Source organism: Onychostruthus taczanowskii, unplaced genomic scaffold (assembly GCF_017590055.1).
Source record: "Onychostruthus taczanowskii isolate IOZ18803 unplaced genomic scaffold, ASM1759005v1 scaffold65, whole genome shotgun sequence".
Taxonomy (NCBI): Eukaryota; Metazoa; Chordata; class Aves; order Passeriformes; family Passeridae; genus Onychostruthus; species Onychostruthus taczanowskii.
Genome location: NW_024504233.1, coordinates 1999195 through 2016261, shown reverse-complemented (window position 1 = coordinate 2016261; position 17067 = coordinate 1999195). Strand labels below are relative to the sequence as shown.

Below are 17067 nucleotides of genomic sequence, written 5' to 3'. Positions count from 1 at the left end.
GAGTATCACTTGGCACCAATTTCATATGGTCTAGCTAGGCCAGCACAGTCTATCTTGAAGTAAAGCATTAAAATCAATTTTATCTCCCTGGGAAAGTCTTGCTATGTCTTCAAATTTCTCTAGCTACATCTTAAGTGAAATTGATCTTGAGCAGAACCAACTGTAATTCTGGATCCTGTCTGAGAAGTCAAACTTTCCACTACTACAAAATACTTACATAGAACCAACAAGTTTTAAGTGACTACCTAAATTCTAGAAGACAGAATTTTAGTTGTTTACAAACATGGATCTTGCATGTTTTAAGACATTCACAGCTTATGGGCACAGAAATAAAATAAATTTTTAAAATGCTTTCAGAAAGACTCAGTTTAGGACTTCGGTTTCCTTAAATTCCTTTTGTCAGCATCCCTTTTTCTCTTCAGTGTATGACAGGTGCTTGTAGTAATTCAGGTGTTGCAGATGGATTACAAACTGAAAAGTATTGTGTGTTTTGTGCCTGCCAACCTAAGGAACTGAATGAATAGGTTGTGAGTACTCAAAAGCAATGCCTTTCTAGACAGAGTACTTGAATTAGACAAACAGACTCTGAAGACATTATGACGCAGGCTGTCTGCTATAGCTTGCATAAATCTGTGCTGAATGAATACTCAACCAGAATTACTTGAAAAGAATTGATAGAAGTACTGCCAAATGAAGCAAACAATTCTCTTAATTCTGTAAAACTGAGGTGGCCATCAATGAACATAGCCACTACTGTATTAAGGATTTAGTTATTAGAGGTGATAGAACAGTGGAACACAGTTAAAATCACCAAAGTTTTCCATCTCTATTCCAGTCTTGCATTGTATAGTTCTCATCCTGAATTTAGAGAATTCAGTAGCTTCCCTGATGTAATCAGCTAGAAGTGACTCTGTTCAATGCATATAATCCACTGTCTTAACAGTCTGTATGATCTACACAGATTTTAAAAGAATTTCCAACTGATGGAGCTAGCCTTCAACCCAGCTTTGCTGGGAGCTTATCCAGTTTCATTCACTTCCATAAATCTGAGCACATCGGTTCTTTCTTTGTCCTTTCTGTTTATTAAATATAGTAGCCCCTATCCTCTAGACAGGTTTTGTCAGCTGAAACACAGCAGGAAAAACAGGTAAAGAAATTTTCCAGACAACGCAAAGTGATCATTTAATCACCAACAGCACCCTCTTAAATACTTTTGGTTTCGTGTTTCTGTGAAAATCCTGATATCATGTGATCCACACATCTAACTAACTTCAACTTTTAGATTAGATCCACACATCTAATCTAACTAACTTTTGAGCTGGCTGGTAAAATGGTGATACTAAATAAAACATGGACAACAACAGAGTTCGGAAAAAGTTGGGTGTAATTGCCCTTACCAATCTTTACAGAATTGTCTTCTCTCATCAGCACATCTATAATGTCTTGTTACACAACTCTGACTCTGGCCTCACAGTTTTGAGGATAAACTAGTCACTTTTCGTGATCCAGTTCCAGAGATATAAAGCACTGCTTCATTCCACTAAAAAGGTGTTTTCCTCCAAAATATCTATATTTTCCTCATCTTCTTACCCTTGCAGGTGAAACCAGTCACTTTCCTAGGTGCTCTAATGAAGCAATATCATTTTATTAGGTGGCTTAAAGGACAGCTAGAAAATATTTAAATTCCTGCTTACACTTGAAGTTTATATCATTTTCTTTTAGTCTGAAATAAGTTTTTGTAATAAGCCATTTATAGAACATTCTTTCCTACTAGGCATCCTTTAAGAAATACAAAAAAAATTAGGATCAGTGTTACAGGACACTGAGTCAATTATCCTTATGAAGAAATAACGTGAAAGAACTGTTTGAATAAGGAACGTTATTAACTGAAACCTGGCTTTTAATTTGAGAGTATATAGAGAAATGAGATGTTCTTTCTGCATCACTGAGATAAAGTAGTGCTGTTGAGGAAAGCACTTACACTTAAAGCACTTTGTTTTGGAGAGACTTTTTTGGATTTTGCTAATGTCAGTGAAAGGTAGAGTTACCAGCTCTGGAAGGCAAAAGTGCCCTACTCCCATTTGCCTCAGCAAACTTCTGCTTTTGTTTTTAGTCAATCTGGAAGTAATTTGAGTATGAAAATAATCACTATTCTCATGAAAAATCTGTTTTAATGCTGCTTTTAACTGTCATGTTAAGGAAAAGTGTTCTTGATTTATCAAGATAGGTATTCTGGTAGGTAACAATAGGAATGGCACTATATGAGGGAGACATTGTCTCCTTGTTATTAGAGCAGGATAAAATGTGAGGCTTTTGAGGCTGTGGGAAATTACTTTTGTGTACATGAAGTGTTTTGACTTTTAACTAAAAGATTGAGTTCTACAGTGCCACCATCTTTCAAAGATTAAATCCACATGGCACTATATGGAATACAATATCCATTGTTCATACTTCTTGAATGACTTGGAATCATGTGTTAACATGATGAAACCAGATGGGATGTTCAAACATTAAACTCCATTTAGTGGTAGCCAGATGTCTTTCCAGGAGAATGGGGGAGGGATGCTCCAAATAGACATTTCAGAAAAGATAGCAACTGTCAAATCTTGAGCAATTTATTCAAGTGATAAATATGTTATATTTGTGATTCAGTAATTTCTTATCTTTTCTTAGGCAAGTTTGATCTCTCATCTTTGCTCCTGTCTTCAGATGTGGATGCATCACCTGACTCATAATGTTTATTTGCCCCTAGCCCTGCTTTTCCCCTTAAATGAGAAAATAAAAGTAAAATAACTTGGCAAGTAAGCTGGGAGATACAGGGTTTGCTTTTGTGACTCAACTAACATCTTACAAACAAAAAAAGTGGAACAAGGGGGCAGCAGAAAACAAAGTAGGTAAGTCAAAAGCAAACTGCAGAATGTAGTACTAAATTTTTAAAAATATTATTGAATGGTTAGCAGCCACTCAAGAGAGTTTGTGTCTCTAGATTAGATTAACAAATGTTTCTATTATGAGCCAGTTATATCTGTAGCTAGATTTGCAGAAAATTAATGGATATCTCCTTGTGTCTTAAAAAACAAACCAAAACAAAACCTCTTCAGTTGTGCTACCTTTGACCCTTAGAAAAATTCCACTACAGTGAGCTTGCAGCCATGTGGAGAGACTGTAAATATGTTTAGACAGGTGGTACAGTCTGAGGCCTTCTTTAAGGAGATGGAAAACAATACAGAAGGTCTTCATTTGGAAATATTCTCATATAATGAAGTATGCCCAGTGTCTTGCAGTGCAGAATGCCTTTTCCAGTGAATCTCGCTGCTTGTCATGAAATAAAGTACAAGTTTTCAAACAGAACAATTGAGAAGCAGTCTCCCCCACGTTTCTCTTTAATGCTATCTTAACATCACTTATTTTACATTTGTGCAGTAAAAGAAATGACAGCCAATTTAAGTTTCTAAATTTAAAGCTACTGGATGACAAGTCTTTGGCAAGGAGGGTGCACAATTCTAGTCTTCGTTATGCTTGCCGCCTCCTGTTGTAGAGAACTAAGGAAAAAAGGAGCAGGAAGCTCATTAAGATCTTGTAGCCAAAGGCCACAAACCCCTCTCCCATAAAAGTCTCAAATTTTCTTGACTGTCTCCTCTTCCCTTGCAACATCCAAAACACGCAATGAATCCTGAGGGCATCCAGCAGGAAGTCAGTGCTGTCTGTTCTGTGTAAATCCCAAGGAAGGAACGAAAAGGACAGGATATAGGCACTACATAGTGAGTTAGTCATCAGAGAAGCACTGCAGGAGGAGAGACCTTTTCTTAATACAATAAAAAGGATTGGGAATTCAGCCAAGTCCCATTGGTCCTTTCAATAGCCTTGATGTTCTCACAACCTGTGCAGGCAAGGCATCATTCTGCTTTCGCCAGGAGCGTGTTGGGAACACGATGGAGGCCTACCCCACAGCAGCCTGCTGGGATGAGGCTAGAGGTGATTCCCTGTGCTGGTTATTACAAAGGTACAAATGTGTTGCCATCTCCTCAGAGAAAAAAATGCAGTTGTGCATCTAATAAGTCGATTCATGAACTTGATGCACATTCAGTGCTAGTCCCTGTTCCCTTTGAACTATTTCTTAAAGTTCAGGATTTTTTTCTGTGGTATAAATTTAAACCAGTATCTCAGCAAAAAACATCTTGATTCCTCCTCAGAAAGGACAGGAACTTCATCAGCTTTTTAAGTAACTTAGGTTTCACTTCCTTCATTAGCAGGACACTAGATTTTAATTTTTTTTTCCTGGAAAAGACCTTAAGTTACCCCAAATTTAATACTGAGCCTGAGAAACTCAGCTAGAATACGGATACTGAAAGAATAGTCCTGATTAATGATTCCCTAAATGAAGATGTGTAACATTTATTCCCTGAATATAACTACAAAACTGGCATAGGATAGTGGTTAGAGGGATATTTTCTCCTCTTTAGAAAAAAAACCAAAAAACAACCAAAAAAAATCATGTGTTTTGTGGATTTGACTATAAAATAAAGCAGTAAAACTTGATAATTACAATACAACTAAAAAATAAGTTTGCCAATGAGGTGAGGAAAGAGGAAGCTTGGATTTACAAACAAAATGTCAGATGAATCCCAAAGATTGAAATACCAATGTCCCATAAGTTGACTTAGCAAAATTTCATGAAATTCTGCTGCTTGCTTTACTGTACTTATTTTGTGTTTTGAGGAAATAACAAAAATTAATCAGATTGCAACCCAGTTTTTTGAGGTTTCCACAATAATGAAAATGTAGGTTTGAAGTCCTGATCTTTCTTGCATCAATTTAACAAAAGTATTTCTGTATCTTCACACTGCTCCATTGAAAGGCACTATTTTACTTGCATTTATGCTTTCAAGTAAAATTTTTTAAAACTCTCATCGTATGTAGAGTAACATTGTGTATTTATGTAACTAGTTCCAATTTGTACATCTTTACATTTTGCTGTTTGCAGAGGAGTGCAGAGATTCAGGGCAGAGTAGTTTAGGGAAGCAGATTGGATGGGGGTAGAAAAGATCAGCAAATGGATTTCACAAGAGGAATCAGTCTCTAGTTTTAGAATTTTGTGAACTGATGCTCTGAAGCAAACCTGAGCTCTGGTCCTGACATAAAGAGAATCTGGAAAGAAGGATGATTCTCTTCCTTGTCTCTGATATATTAGGAAATCATTTGCTTGAGGAAAACTGGAGGATTTTTAAAGTATTATGCAAGACTGAACTATTACATAAGAATTGCAGAAGGAGACACCTGGTTGTTTGGCAGTTTTTTGTTATGGCTTTTTTCAACTGACATGAAAAAAAATTATAATGAAGCACAATTCCGAGATGTTTTGCTTTAATTTCCTTTCTTCAGGTAAAATGTGTAGTGAAGGCACTAGGAATGATTGTAAGTTAGAGGATGACGGAAACGTATTCACAGGAAAAAGAAGATTCAGTGGACAATGTTTTGTATTTTAGGTGCACGTATTGCACGTAGGAGAGACTGATAATTCACAAGAGTAAATGAATCAATGCACAAGAATAGTATCCTGTTTCTGCCATGCTATTTTTTAAGCAGATTTAGTTTTCTATCTGACAATTGTAATAAATCAGTTTAGAATTTACAGAGAAAAAGACTGAGTCTCTTATGAAAGCCATGATTTTGATGTTCCAAAATAGCAGAAAATGAATTTATGTAGTTTTTGTTTACTTAAATTAGAATCTTGATTAATTTCAGTTCTATTAATTTTTATACTTGTAAATCATTGTAATGTCAGTTATTTCCAAATATTGCAAAACCTTAATCTTAGTTTGTAGTCCCGAAAAAAAATTGAAAATAGCCCCCTAAAGCAAGATAAATGAAGCCACTTTTCCAGACAGAAGATTCTGATGTTCTGGGAGTGAAGGACCCAAATGGCTGCTTGCACTGATAGACAGCAGACTCAAAAGTGATGATCCTGACGAGATAGTAGGTGAAAACTGTGAGAATTTACTTCATTCTGTTTATTTCAAGTCCAGCTCTTCAGTGCTCTGTGTTTCCTTTACAGAAACAATGTCTGTTTTCAGTCTGCAGAAGTAGTTGAATTCTCAGCTGTGCAAAAAATACAATTATGACAAGTACACTTGACCTTCAGTGAAATTAAGGAGAGTACCACCTGCACTAAATATGTCTTGTAAACAGTGTCAGGAGCAAAGGGATACAGTCTGGCTAGAAATCAAATCCAGTTGCATGACTTACTGCAGCAATAACTTTTCAGGTTTTTAGAGTTTTGACTTTTAATTGCACCCTACTCTTAAACAAGGAGTGCTGATGAGTTGTTAGCAGCTGCACTGTGAACACGAGCACTCTTTGTGCTGAGATAAAGCTGCCCAGCTCTAGAAATAGTCTGTCATTCAATAAACAACCTTTTTTTTCTTTTTTTTTTCCATTATTCTCTTGTAGTTGCAGTATTACAAATTAATTTGAAAAACATAAGAACATTGTTTCAGGACACACTTCCAGAATATTTTGACCCCTTGACCTGTGCCTACTCCTTTAATAAACTACTATATTAAGATCCATATTTTGTTTAAAGAAAAATCTCCCCCAAAATCAGACCTGTAAAACTATCTAGGTAATGAAGATGACCTAAGCTAATTTTTATTTAGCGATGTCATAGGAAAACACCAAAATATTCTTTTAGAGAGGCGCAGTGTCCTGTAAGCAGTATAGCTGCTTAGCATATCTGAAAGGTAATCCAGTAAAATAAATATTTAGTCAAAACGCAAACACATCTCTGTCATAGCAATTCCCTAAATATAAACCCTCATCTGAACTCTTTTTTATGTAAGTCTCATCTTGAAGTAATTCTGTGCATAGAAGATGTGTTATCCTGGGTTATTCTGGCTAGACCAGTAGGGTTTTCCATAAAGCCTACCTGCTGCTATTCACCTCTTTTAAACCAGTCCTTTTCCTCCTTTCTTTTCCCTCAATGTAATGAACATTTGTCAGCATGGCTCAGTGAGGAAGGAATGTGTGGAAGTCATTCAGCTATTTAAAAGTTTTAAATTTCTAAATCATAGTTTTTAATTTTTGGGGGGCGTAGTTAGCTAGTGTGGATCACAAAGTGCAGGAACCATGCCTGGACGATCTTGGATTTGCTGTAAGCTTTATGCCACTGGAGAAGGGTGAGTTTTAGTACCTGGTATTGCACAGTGAAAATCATCTCCAATGCCATGTGAGACCCAAAGGAGCCCGAAGTCTGGCAGCCTTGGGTGCATGGGGAAAAAGGGTTCCTTGCCCACAGTGGCAAGAAATGCCCACAGTACCCTTTCCAGAAACAACAAAACATCTCTAGTAGTCTTGGAGATGATGGTACCCAGATTATACTTTCTCCTCAGGAAAGTTAAATTTTTGACCTCAAAAATCTTAGCAGCCATCTACTAAATATAAAGCATAGAGAAATAATTATGTGTGTACGTTTATATTATCTTCATTACTGGAAACTGCAGAATCTATAGATTTAAAGCACTCTTTATTTTTGCAAATCAAAACTGAAATTGTACAGGCCTTATGTAGTTTAGCTCTTTTTATTATTAGTTTCTAAAACTGTTGTTTTTCTTTAAAATTTATATCGCTCCAAAGCTAATTAATAACTCTACAAGAAATCAATTTTTTTGTCCTGAGGAAAATGAGCTGTATTGCCTTGACTATTTTGTAGCAATGGGTTTTGGTTTTGTCTTCCATTTCCATAGCAAAGAGAATTAATTTAAGAGAGATCAATAGCATTGCCGGCATATGTTGCACACTCCTGGTATAATTCACAATGCTGGGGAGCATGAGATGAGTTTATATGTAATTTTGTGTCTTGTTGTATAGAATTATGTAAATCAAATACCCTTACAAAGAAGCTTTTGTTTTTATTAATTTAATGCAGTAATACTAATAAGGGGAAACGTGTAAAACAAATCATTGTGTGTACTTAGGATAAAAAAATGTGCTAACTCTTGATATTGGGTGGGTGTAATGGATGTGTAAAGTGCTCTGTGCACTTTGCAGTGTGTGAAACCTGCAAAAACTTCCAGTAATGTTAAAGCACTTGCAAAAATGTTGCACCTGGAGCAGGGAGGAGTGAAGAGGGCAAAGGTCAGCATTAGGCATTAAGACACTGACTAAACAGACTTTACACTCGGTGAAAAGTCCAGACAACCCCTGCAGTGTCATCTTACAACTCTGGTTTTCTTCTTTTCAGGACATAGTAATCCATAAATACACTCAAGTCACCAGCAGCTTAGCTCTTCCCCCGCTTCTCCCCCTTTTTAACTCTCCTTTCATTTATAATTCTTACATAAAGATCTGAATTTTTAACCCTTTCCAAGTCTTTAATCAACCTTGGGAACTGCTTTGCTTCACTGTTGGCATTTGCTAGACTTTTAAAATCCTTTTCTTTGCAAATTTTTCTCTTAGAAAAATGATTTCAAATAAGCTGAAAAAACAATGCTTGAAAACTGCAGTACAAACTCAGTGTATGGATAAGAGATTCTGTGAAATTATCAGATTTCTGTTTCTAAAAAAGGCAGTTATTCAACTCTGTAAACACTTAAAACCAGTATTTGTTTCTGAAGCTTATTAACCAGACACTCTATGTAAAATATCTCATGGGATGTGGTATAAAATTTTTTTTCTGCAACTACTTCTGAGCTTATTTGTTTGGATAGATGAAACTAGTTTCAGCTGGGATGCTGCAAGAGAAGAATCATCTTGTTTGCCATTGTTGTTTTTTTCAATCAAACAGAGAGGAACCTCATCAATTTCTCTAAACTGGAAAAATGCAGAGGTAAAACAAAGAGGTGTTTGTAATTTTATTATACAATTAAGTCTTTCAGTTCTGCATCTATTACACTTAGTAAATGAAAGCATGAGACCAAACTGATTTTAATCATTTTATCTGATCCCATTATCCACATCCCATGGCTTAAGAGACTGGATAGACTCCTAACATAGTCTGGAGCCTCTACAGTAAAAATAGGCTGGTGAAATATAGCCCATCAGTTGCATGTAACTGTGCACATTTTGCTCACTTCCTCTCCTTGTTCTGAGCACTGCACGAGGCTGTACTTCCATGCAGGGTATTTTCCTCTCACTTGCTTTTCACTTCCCTACCCGTTCTGTAAACCTGCTGAGATGTTCAGCAGCTCTGTCACATTGTCTTTTTCATTAATTTTTGCATCTTGTGAGCAGCACTGATGCAAGATAGCTGAAAGTCTGAGTATTTCTTTTGTACCATATATGAATATTGGTTAGTAACAACATTAATAAGAAAGTGTTTCAGGTTTTTTTTGCTTTGCGCTGAGATCCCTCATATTTCCTCAGGGAGAGAAAGCAAAGTTTCCAGTTCCATGTGTGTGACATGGTCATTACTCAGCCACAAAATGGTGGCCTCAAAAGGTCTCCTGTCAAGTCTCTTGGCCAGTGCAGGCTCACTGATTTCTGTTCCTGCACAGTGATTTTTAGCATTGCTGCTGAAGGGTTTCTAACTTGGTCTGTTCAGTGGTGGGAATCAAAGCACCATCAATAGAAAGGTGAATGTGGGAGCACAGTTTAACAGGAGCAGAACCCAGCAGAGGTATTTACTTTTCAGGGCAGTGTGCTCTGTAGAAATGTAAGACCTGTTTCAGCATGATGCTATGAGCACATGCTGAACCTCGAGGTGGTTCTCTAGGTGGCCTTCAGGCTTTATAGGTGAGAACACACTCGACTCCCTTCAGGATTGGCTCCCTGGTGCAGAGCACCAGAGGCAGTGCGTGTCGAGGGCCCAGGATTGAACTCTGGTCATGCAGTGCAGCATTTAACCTGCTCTGTCTCACTGGTGCCTTGGGACAGTCTGTTAAATAAGCCATTACTGGAGTCAGAGTTTTCATGGCGGGCCTTGCATGAGTGTAGAGTCTAGAGCATCTTTACAGATGGAGCAGTATCTTCCCTTTATCCTATATTCTGATATTTTGTTGCAAGTTAGTAAAAAATAAGAAATGAATGTTCAAGCCCATGAAGAACTTTCAGAAAATTCAACTAGAACTGAATGACATTGATCTCTTGAGAAAGACGCTTTGTATCTTGTCTTTTTGTATCTTTCTTGTTGTAGCAATACCACACGAAAAACGATCTCAATAACAAAAACAAAAGACCATTGTTCAGTCTAGTATTTTTTGTTGTTTTCAAGTGTCTGAGGTCTCTCCTGAATCCTCTTCTGTGGTATCTCACTGCTGACCTCGTAATTATAATCACACATTCAAAACTTAAATTCTGATAATGTGACATAGATGAGAAGCCAGGCAGTTAAATGACTTGCCCAAGGCTATGAAATATCTAGCTGGAGAGCTGAAATCAGACCTTTTACCATGTCTGCCTGGCCAGACCCAAGGTCTGTGCTTTGTTTTATGTTCTCAGGCATGTTTCTTCATGCAAATGTTATTTGTACTGCATGCTTGACAAATAGCAAAGGCCATGCTGCCCACTGAATTTTCTCCTGGATTGTTTCTCACCTTATGTTTAAAAATTATATGAATTTTAATGAAACCGTTCTTTTCTTTAGGCTATCCTAATGAAATAATTTTCATTACTCTTCTTCAGAATTTATGTTCTACAGGTGTTGCTTATTGATTTAAGCTTACAGTGACAATACAAAACTACCAACCATTCACGCATAATGTTAAACTAAACTGTGAGTAGAGTGAATTTGTACAAAATCGTACAGCCATAAGTCTGTTGCTACTTTGTTTAACCAACCAAAGTTGCTCTATATTGCTCTCAATTAGTCTTTTTCCCCACCCCCTTTTCTTCTGAAGGATTCTTTTACCCACTTACCTTATCCATGGGCTACGTAAACACATAGGTAGGACTTTGTGCATCCTTTGCACACTCTACTTTTTAAATTGCAAATATTGTTATAGTGCTTCACACACATCTCACTAAATGCAAATAAAATAGTAGTTAACGCTGCAGTGATGTCCTCTGGGTGTGCATTTCTGAAGATAATGTTTGTGTGTGATACACACAGTTTCTACAGTCTGTACCTCACATGTAGATCACGCAGACACAATTGAGGCCGATCACAACCAACGCAGTGTGGGTGGGATGCGTGTGGGTAAAATCTACGTTGGTAAATTTGAAGCATTAGAAGATTACAGATGTTTTAAGAGTCAATATTTTGGACAGTGGAAAAATACATTTCTTTCTTCTAAAATGTGCTTTTCAAAAATTTCTTTAAGTACCATATCCTTCAAATCTTCCTTCATTAGCAAAAGTAAAGCAGTTCATGCTTTAATTCAGCCACACCTTTCAGTCTTTCTGGTCATTCTTTCCTTGAGTTTCTTTTGGTAGGTTTGTTTCCAGTTTTATGGGTTTTTGTTTTGTTTTGTTTTAATATTTGGCCATCAAATGATGTCAAGTACTTGCTTGTCTGGTGTCAGACATACATCTTCCTTGTTACGTGCATTTCTAAAAGAGGAACTCACTATGAATTTTGCCTGAATGCTAATAGGTTTGCTGCTGTACAAATAATAGAAATTAAATATACTTAATTATTTTAGCTCATACTAGAAAAGATTCAGGACAAAGGAGAGATTGATGCAGTGTGCCTTACAATGGTCCTACTGATTTCTCTACTGGCCTTTCCTCTGCACATGGTCAATTAGAATTGAAAATCCTGTGCTGATTTCATTCGCTGGAATTTTTAAGCAGGTCAGGAAGAAAGATGTTATTGAAAGGAAAAGTCTCATCTAAATAAGAAAAGAACACGTGGCCATCTGGTCTAACTGTACCATGCTGAAAGTAGTTTTGACTTTGCTCTAGTTTGAGCTTTGCAACAGTTTGCTAAAGTATCGAACAGAAATATGTATGCATTAAATCAGTCTGTGCTTTTTATCTATAAAAATGCAATGTGCAGTTCTCTTCCTATCTGTAATGCATGAGCTCCTTTGACCCTGTTACCTTATTGAAACTGTCTATGTTTCTGGTAGGTTCTCAAGTTACTTCAGCTCTGTAAAGATGTAAGTGAAATACAAATCTTTTGGAAGTTTTGGACATAATTCTCAGCACTTTATTCCTAGGACCAAAAGTCACACCTCTGGTTCAGCTAGGAAAGGCTCAAACAAGCTAATGCAACAGGAAGCATGGGGGGAAGAGGGGAGAGGAGAGTTTAAAAAAGGAAATCAGAACTTGAAGCTTGTGTGAGTAGCACCGTGGAATTTGCACAACCAAATGTAGGCCACAGGCTAAGAGACATGCTGTAATAGATATCAAATTTTTAAGGAATGGAGTCATAAATATGCATGAGCTTCCATGACTGCATTATTTCAGCATCAACTATTAAAAAGTTTAAAGAAGTTAGTAAAAAAACAGAGTTCAGTGATTTTCACACAAGGTAAATAAATTCTTCTTGTAAAAAACTAAAACACACAGCTCCAAATTTCAGGTATGTGGACAACAGCAGGAGAGGATAATGCCATTTTTAAAGCAGCACTGGTCAGGTATCTCCTCCCTACTCTAGGCAGAGCTTTTGTGCCCAAGACTCACAAAACCCAAGGGACCTTACTGGGAGAAGGGGAGAGTGTTGAACTAAACATGGAGGCAAGGACTCTGTGTTCATATTCTCCAGCTTAATGCTTATCTCCTGTATTATTAGACATTACTTTTACACTGACAAACATTGCATAAATTGCTAGTTGAAATACCCTGCTAAGACAAGATACTGTGTAAATCACTTCTGAAGTTTAGAGAAATTGATTTGCATAGGATTTCAGCCTTTAGGAAAGGATAAAAATATGACTGCCTTGTCATTACCTTAAGAAAATGAAAGTGAGCACTTCATAATTTAGCTGCAGGCATTATTTCAAAACACATTTTTTGAAGTAAGTGACAATTTTTTTTTTAAATATAATATGCCAGGAAAAGTAGAAAGGAAATTATCACCTTAATATTACTGAATATGTGTACATACATATAATTTACAAATGTATTCTCCTCATGTATGACCATTGTGTAGTGTTTTCTTGAATATTTCATATAAGCAGTGTAAATTGTTCCTTTACAAAAGTATTAAATCCCTTATTTATTAAAAAAAAAAAAAAGGTAGGAATACAAATACAAATTTGACCAGAGCTCTTGATTCATTCACTTAATTTTTCTGACATCTCAATTCAGGAATTTTTACTTTGCAGTGGATATTGCTGTCACTACATGCAATCTTTTGTTTGCATGTCTCCGCTGCTATTTGGAAAGGAAGTTTTTTTAAAATTGAATTTATGGGATACTTATGCTGGGTTCCTTTTCTCATAGTGTTTCTAAGCAATATTAGAGAAAAAAAAAGCAAAAAAATTTTTTATATTTCCATTAGGATACCTGTTAGAGTGATTAAAATATAGTTTAAGCATTTTCAGGGAGTAAATTAACAACACTGTACATGTTGTGCATGTGGTTATGTGTTTTAAAATATATTTTCTTTTAGGTCTTTTTCATTAAAAGTTCACATTGAAAAGCAAATATTAGTCATTGTGTTTATCACACTATAATTTGTACTGCAAGACAATGAAATTCCAAAGAATTTAGAAAATAGGTCGCTCTGCACAGCATACGTTTAAAAATTAAATAGACTACAGGCTTTGAATCTGCCTTTCCCCTGTATGTCTCTGCTAACCCCACCCATAGCCACACCAAATGGAGAGCAACTATTTTGGGGAGTACTGCATTCTCAAGCCCAACTTTGTGGCACGATGGCACTGGGCCACTCGGCGTTTCTCCGGGCTGTGGCAGCAGGAAGGCCAGGGCTTGCAGGGCCAGCGCAGTGCCCTGCCATGCTCCCCTTGCTCGCTTTGAAGACAACCTAGTCACAAAGCATTTTGCTACTGCCTCATTTAAAACTATCATAAAACTGTCTCGGAGCTCTTGCTAATCTCTCTAAGCACAAATATTTTGTAAGGTTTCAGCTTGATGGGCATTCAGGAACGGGTATCTGTACAGTAGCTACTTGCCTTTATGTAATATATCATATGCGCATACAGAATCTTTACGTATATTTGAGAGCTACACAGCAATTATGTAAGTGATGCATGAACTTAACAAAAAATACTGCATTGACTGTAAACCTAGAGTAGAAATCACAGGAAAACGGGAAACGCTGGATGTCCCTAGTTACACTGTGTTGGAAAGTGTGTGTGCGTGTGCATATGTTTTGTACAATAATGTGCATATATGTTTACAAAGTTTCTTATTTTTTAATGTTTTTTTTTTTTTGCAAATCACAACAAAGTTGAAACTGAGCCTGGCCGACATAAGGAGGAAAGGCTTGTGTTTGTCTTTAATCTTTTCTGCAGCACGGTTCAGACTTCTGTCTGATCTGCACATAGCAGAGCAAGGGGCTTGCCGTGCATTGCGTGCAGGCTCCTTGATTGTGGAAGGGGAAAAAAAAAAAATCTGGCTGGAATCCAGACAGGCGAGCGCAGTGCTCTGTTGATCATTGTGTCTAGCCTTCAGGTGTCTCAGCTCACAGTGGGCGGCGGTTGGGGGAGGGGGAGATAACAGGAGGGCAGACAAAGAATAAAACAGTGTATTTACCAAAAAAAAAAAAAAAAAACCAAAAAAAACATATGTAGGAGATTCATGTCAAATCTTTTTTTAAAAAAAAAAAAAAAAACCCAAAAAAACATATGTAGGAGATTCACGTCAAATCCTTTTTTAAAAAATGCTTCTTTTAACGTTCCTTTCCCTGCAGTGGGAGCAAGCAAACATCTGTCCAGGAAGATTTATTTAAGCCATAATTAGTAGCGTCTGGAGTCTTTCAACAATTTCTCCTTATTGCACTTAATTTTTTTATTTTTTTTTTAAAAGAAGTCTGCTTATCTTTCACTTAGAAACTGTTTTCACTTCATGCATTATTAGAGATCCAACCCAGCCAGGACCGAGTCAGATTTCTATTGTCTTTGGTTTTTCCCTTCTGATCGTAGTTTTCAGAATCTAACTTTTGGTAGGGAAGGGGGGTGGGAAGGATCGTGCAGGCAGGGGGGAAAGACCTTTTTAAAGATCTTACAAGCATGTGGGGGGAAAAAAAAGAGCAAAAATACAAATCAGTGCTGTTTATTATACGGTTATTCGTTTGGGTTGAATTTCTTTTCCGAGGAAGAAGAAAAAAAGCGCTGCTTTGTCTGTTGCTTCTGTTTGAGAACTCTCATAAATCTTGCCCAGAAAGCAACTTGGGCTTGAGGAGATCTGGCCAGTAAAGCTCTGGGAAACAATTTCAATGTCTCCTGCTATGGATATTCTCTTCTTTCTGCCCCCATCGTCCCCCTCCACCCCGACCTTCTGACGTTATACCGTAAAGAGACCCACACCCTTTCCCACCCCATCAGGAATCTGAGTGAATGCAAACTGCAATCTAGAGGTAAAGTTGCTTATCAAAAAGCCTCTCCTCACGCTGAGCGAGTCCAGATATTATACACTAGTTGTGTGTTTTCAGTCCAGCCATAACCCTTTCCTAACACTCCCCCCGTTGCCTTCCCTCTCCCCCTCCCCCCGTGGAAGGGGTGGGATGGGAACCTTGCTCGACTTCATTGTTCCAAATGTAAGAGCTATTTGCCCCAAAGTGTCTTCGCTGTCTTTCATAGCTAATTATAATAACTGTCAGATGTCTGCAAAGTCTGGGCTGCCCTTGCTGGCGGAGTTAAAGTTTGCCTTTATGTTTTCCCCTTGGGGACAGATCAGGCCTGATTAGACACAGAGTACAAATAAAAGTGAACAACATACGTGTGTAGGGCTTTTTGTCTTTGTTTTTCTTTATGAACAAAGCAGCACGCTGGCTATGTCAGGAAGCAGTGTGTCATGCAGCGTGCATGCAGGCACTGCCCTGGAGGATAACTCGCTTTTGCTTTTTGTTTTTTTACTCTTTCTTTTATTGAAGCATGCAAGAAATATTTCTGAATTTGAATAACACTTTACATACTTGTTCATCTTCTAAGAAAAGCAGTCACTGATTTAGGGCACATAGCATTTTTGACATTTTTAAGAGATTTGCTTTTCTGGGTGAAAATAAAAATAAATAGAGCCTGTACTCACAGTTTTGTTGTGCTGTGCAGGTCGCTGTCTCCTTCTGCAGCGACAGGGAGGGTCGGAGAATGTCAAGGGTGCAGAATCCCAGATAATTCAGGAGAAATGTGCAAATGTGCTTCCTGAAGTCGCCTGGAAGTCAGCTACTTGTGCTCAGACATCCCATTGCTGCTCTGCACGCTATACTATCTGCAGTTCTGAATTGAACTAAATACTGCCCATGTGAAAGACAGGGGAAACACAGTCATGTGGGACACACAAATCCACTCTATTGGCTCTGAAGGCACAACTTCAGCATTCTTGCATTTCCACCATTGGTTAACAGTTCAAGCTGAAAGAGTCTAGGTCCTCCTAGTGAGTCCGTTTTCCCTTTATGTTGGAAGAATGACTGTAGGATTTTACAGTGACAGGATTAGTTAAGAAAGGGACTGAAGTCATCCCTTTGACTGAAGCTGGTGGGTGGGGATTGGAAGCTGTGCTTTTCTCAAGTCGACGTTTTTCCTTTTTCTGCCTGCATTCTCAGCGTCAGGAAATGCTTGCAGTTAACTTGGGCAGCAGAGAGAAATTGAAGTGACTTTTTCAGGTCTGGGGTTAGGGACCTGACTTTTAGAGTAACACAGTGTTACAGACAGTACAATGATTTTCATGGGAATAACTAATCTGGTTTACTAACTGATTATTTTTCCCTTTTCAGATTTTTTTTTTAAGCTCAGAAAAGGCTATATCAATATTATTTATCCTTAACTTTTACATCTCATAAGCCAGATAAATGAATCCAGCAGTTTGAAAGCCTAGACTGATAATTTGACAACAGAAGAAAGATTTTACAGAACTATTGGATCTCTGGGGAATATTATGATATGGTCATAATAATATTTTGAAAGAAGCAACAAATTTCAGAAAACCTGTAATTGCTGATATCTGAGACTAATGAAGATATAAAGATTAAGTAGGAGGGAAGAAGATTGACTATTCCCTATTTTG

The 17067-nt window shown here is 37.4% G+C and overlaps 1 long non-coding RNA gene across 1 annotated transcript in view; it reads right to left on the bottom strand.

Annotated features, from left to right (window-relative positions):
- The window catches only part of LOC121344627, a 57789-nt gene extending 41410 nt beyond the window's left edge, over nucleotides 1-16379 (bottom strand). Inside the window, exon 1 of the long non-coding RNA XR_005953854.1 lies at nucleotides 16093-16379. This is a non-coding gene — a long non-coding RNA (uncharacterized LOC121344627). The remainder of the gene's footprint in view (nucleotides 1-16092) is intronic.
- Between the last annotated feature and the right edge of the window lie 688 nt (nucleotides 16380-17067).